General features: G+C 39.7%; 1 non-coding gene across 1 annotated transcript; it reads right to left on the bottom strand.

Moving 5' to 3' along the window:
- Nucleotides 1–550: 550 nt before the first annotated feature.
- trnad-guc (transfer RNA aspartic acid (anticodon GUC)) lies at nt 551–622 on the bottom strand. The gene has a single exon. It is a non-coding gene; the product is annotated as a tRNA-Asp (tRNA).
- Nucleotides 623–4,881: the final 4,259 nt, after the last annotated feature.

Below are 4,881 nucleotides of genomic sequence, written 5' to 3'. Positions count from 1 at the left end.
TTGTAACTGGCTCTGACTCACAGTTTGCACAAGCTTAAACCTCCCTCCAACAGCGAGATGATGTGTGTCTGTCATTATCCAAGAACAATACAGCTGACTTAACTGTAATTTACAGTATGATTCAATCAGTTTACTCTACCATTAAATCGAGCCCATTTTTAGCCTATAAAGTATTTTTAGCATCCATTTTTCTCTTTACTTATTTTATTTGACATTTAATTCAGAAATTTTTGTCAAATTTGTTTTTAACACTCTTGAAATGTTAGGTCAAATATTCATAACTTAATATAGGGAAGAACAAGATGGCTAGCAACGGGGCTGGTTAATGGTAGTTTAGATCAGCCATGGACCGTTATATAGTTTGGTTATAATTTGGCTTTATTTCGTATTTAGTCACACGTCTAATCTTCATTTACTGTGTTTTTTTATTTACTTGTGTTTATTTAATCTTCTCTAAAGCCTGTTTTGATTTGGTTTTTAAAATAAAACTGATGGTGCTAAGTTAACTTCTCATATATATAGTTTTAAAAAAGAAGAAAAAAAAAAGAGCCTCCCCGTCGGGGAATCGAACCCCGGTCTCCCGCGTGACAGGCGGGGATACTAACCACTATACTAACGAGGATTAGCCATTAAGCTAGCGGCCGCATTGCAGTGCTATGTGTGTCAACCAGGAGTTGTTTCCTTCCCAAGCGGCGCTTTTTGCTGTGAAAAGAATGTGACCACGGTTCGAATCCTTTCTACGTGTCTTCATTTTCATAAAGAATCTGAGTTCGAATCATTACCACTGTACTATGATTCTGGTTATTACGTTGCTAACTATGGCTGACTAAATTCACCAAGCCATCGGAGGCACATGTGCAAACTGCTATCAAGAAACTGGAAAGCTGCCACTTCTCCAGAAGAACGAGTCCTACTAAAATGTTTTTTATGTGAGCTAGATGATTTATAACCAGCATAAAAATGTAAAAAAAGTGTGTAGCTTGACATCAGTGTTTTTAATAAATCCATACAGAGTGCAGCATGGATGCACCGAAACCGCAATATTATTGTTGTAAATCGCATACGCATTTATTTGTATTAATTCGAGTGCAATGCTTAAAAGAGTACCTACATAGTATTTTTTCATCTTTTTAAATGTGTTAATTTGATTTAAAAAGCAGCTTTGTGATATAGTGACACCTTGATGCAGTGCAATACATTATAACGACTAGATAAGTTAAATAACGTCCTGTAAATACTCGTTAATATTACTAAAAATGCAAACAGTAGTCTACAGTCCCACAAACCAACACAACCCTCTAATCCTAATGAGGACACATATGCAATCTTTCTTTTAGAATTTAGGTATGTAAACAACGCAAAGATGGAAACCAGCACAAATAAGCTTTACCGTTATTACTACAGTGTTTCTACTTTAGACACCTGAAAAGGTAGAAACGGCGGCTGTAAGCTTAACTGTTCATCACTGCCTTTGTTACCTGTTAAAGTTCAGGGCCTGGCTGCAGGGCTGGGGTCCACACTCTGCTTCACAGTGTTGCCAACTTAGCGACTTTGTCGCTATATTTAGCGAGTTTTCAGACCCCTTAACGACTTTTTTTCTAAAAAAAAAAAAAGTCGCTAAAAAAAGACGTGAAAGCGCGTATCACTTTTACTCTCAACAAGCAGCGGGTGCTGTAACGCAGTCAGTTCTTCTTTTACTCTTTTACTCTTATGCTGTTTTGTGGATCACAAGGTTTAAAACTACTTATAAACACACACACACACACACACAAAGTAACTCCACCAGAGTGCCTATTTCGGGTCACTTTTGCCGGTCCAAGCCCGGATAAAGGAGCAGGGTTGGAATTGTGACATTACAGTTTTTTCTGATTGCTTAAGCACATTTTTTGTAACTATTGGCTATTTTTGCAAAACTCTACACACAAATAAGAAAACCTGTCACCCAATTATCAAAACATTGTAGTTCTCTTGCAAAAGCGAACACAGCTAGATTAACTCTTCACACCTTTGTATAAATGGTGTTTTCGTATCAAACAGTACACACAAGCCATCATCTACTAAGCACACAATGCGCCAACTGCACACTGATGGTATGAATACAAAACACATCTGGCTTTTGCTTTCTCTGTGTACAGATGTCAATTTGAGGTCACACTTTTGTCATAGTGTCATGTAAACATACAAGGATCCAAACTTCAAGTATTGGTGTTTATTCACACTCATCAAAACCAAGACAAAGTCAGAACACAAAATAGGAATTTCACAAAAAAAAGGAAAAAAAAAAGACAATCAGCCTACATCATGTCGTCTTTCTGGGTCCGGCCACAAAATTTCGTCCACATCACATGCGATATCCTCCAGTCCAAGGCACAGGGGAAAATATCTCCTTGAATGCCGTATCCAGGCCTGACATGATGTCTGGTCAATATCTCCACATGCCTCCTCCATTGCCTGTAAAAGGGCTACCTGTTGATGAGGATGACGGTCGTACACTTTCCAGCGCCAGGCAGAGAAGAACTCCTCGATGGGATTTAAGAATGGAGAGTATGGAGGGAGGTTGAGTGCCATGAAGGATGGGTGGTCTGTAAACCAGTTGCGGACCAAAGCAGCCCTATGAAAACTAACATTGTCCCATATGATGACATATCGGGTCTGCTCTGGTCTCTGAACAGTGAGCATGTCATGCAAGGTGTCCAAGAATGCAATAATGTGTGCAGTGTTGTATGGGCCTATGGTTGCATGATGGTGAACAACACCATTTTGGCTTATAGCTGCACACATGGTTATGTTACCACCACGTTGTCCTGGGACATTGATGATGGCACGGTGTCCAATAATGTTCCTGCCACGTCTCCTGGTTTTACTGAGGTTAAAACCGGCCTCATCTACAAAAAGTAGCTCATGTCCCATTGCATCTGCTTCTAGTTCCATCACTCTCTAGACAAGACAAAACAAATTCAGCACAGCAGGCCCATGCACAGCACTACAGTATGCACTTCCAAATTCAGAACCAATGACACTAGCTTACCTGCACATAGTCATATCGCAGTTGCTTTACACGTTCTGTGTTTCTCTCGAAAGGAACTCTGTAAATTTGCTTCATTCTTATTCTGTGGCGCGCAAGCACACGACTTAGTGCAGAAATGCTTGCACTGTGTATATTTTGAAAGATGGTGTCATTATCAATTATGCGCTGCTGTATTTCCTGCAGTCTTATTGCATTATTGGCAATCACCATGTTCACTATATGGGTCTCTTGCTCTGGAGTGAACATTCTGCCTCTGCCCCCAACATCTGGACGTCTAGCAATTCTGTAAAGTAACAATTTCAGTATTTTTGCATGTATGGTACTGTTGTGTTTCTCATTAGAGTACGGCAGTGCTACAAAGTACTTACCGATTCTCATTTCGAAATGTCCTAATGATGCTTGCCACAGTGTAGCGGCTCAGTTTAGGCTGAACCCGTTGGCCAGCTTCCCTCAGGGTCATCCCATGGTTGATGACATGGTCCACTATTGTAGCTCTGATGTCATCAGTTATTCTGTTTCTTACTCTTCTTACCCTTCCTCTTTCCCCTCCTCGTCCTCTTCTTGCTCCTCCTTGTCCTCTTCCTCTAACTTCCTCTAACCCTCTTGCTTCTTCACCTCCACGTCCTCTCCCTCGGCCTCCTCTGATTCTCACTCTTCTCACTCTTACTGCTCCTTCCATTGTACTCCACATAGACAGCTTACCTGTGGCCTGTTTATAGTGCTTAGGCTGATTGCAAAGTGGACTAATTATCTAAAACAGTTTTCACATGTGAAAGTGTGCCAGACAGTTGGCAAAATAGTGTTAATGATAGCCATACATGTGTATAATTTTGCTAGGAGTGTGTTGGAAATTTGGTAATTGAGTGTAAGCACTGAGTTGTGTTTAAAGTTCTGCAAAAAGAGTGTTGTGCAGTGAATTGTGCCTACAGTTTTGCAAAGTGTGTGTTACAAAATTGCAAACTGAGTGCAAAGCAGTGTTTGTGCTTTTAGTTTTGCAAACTCAGTGAGTGGTTTTGCTATAAGTATTAATAGTTTTAGGAATTGTGCTGTAAGAATCACAGTTAGGGTTTAAGCATTCAGAAAAAACTGTAAAAAAAAACAATAATTGCTAAAAGAAATTTAATTTGTAGTTCTAAATAAACTCTAAATGCATCTAGGACGTTGTTTACTCATTTTATGCCTCTTCCACGATGTTATTTCTCTCTCCAACAACATAGGTTACAATGAGATTAGCATGACCAATTATGCAAATTAGGCGATGACATCATTTAGCGACTTCTAGCGACTTTTAGGAGAACCAATAGCGATTTTCGTTACTGAGGAGTTGGCAACACTGCTGCTTCATCATCACTCTGGGTTCTCTGCTAGCTTAGCGTTAGCTAACATGCTGTCTGCGCAGATGGTTGCAAAGAGTTGACGTTGTGTTAGCAGTGTAATGCAGTAGTTTCTCTCCTGGACGCAGTTTTCAGTTTATTAACGTCCTCTTGTCTTTTGTGCAATAAAAATAAAAGTAAAGTGCATATCTCCACTCTTGAAGACCGCCACCATTTGTCCTCCTCCTGCACACGCACTAACATCAGCTAATTGTAGCAAGTGAACAGGAAGATAGGCTATATGTTAGATGTTTCTATCGTTCTGTCCACCTGGGATGCAGACAACTGAAGAACCTTTGTAACCCAAGTAACGACATAATTGTAGCTATAATGTGATTGCTGAATTTAGTACAGTACCTGACTGAGTTATTGAAAAATGTAATGTAATTACAGTAATGTGTTACTTTGTAAAGTGTTATAACCAAATCTGGTTACAAACCTTGGTACAGAAAACTGCTAGAGTTTCCTTTTAAGTTAGTG

Source organism: Perissodus microlepis, chromosome 7, assembly GCF_051167445.1.
Source record: "Perissodus microlepis isolate ML-2025 ecotype Zambia chromosome 7, ASM5116744v1, whole genome shotgun sequence".
In the NCBI taxonomy this organism is placed as follows: Eukaryota; Metazoa; Chordata; class Actinopteri; order Cichliformes; family Cichlidae; genus Perissodus; species Perissodus microlepis.
This window is presented reverse-complemented; position numbering and strand designations above follow the sequence as displayed.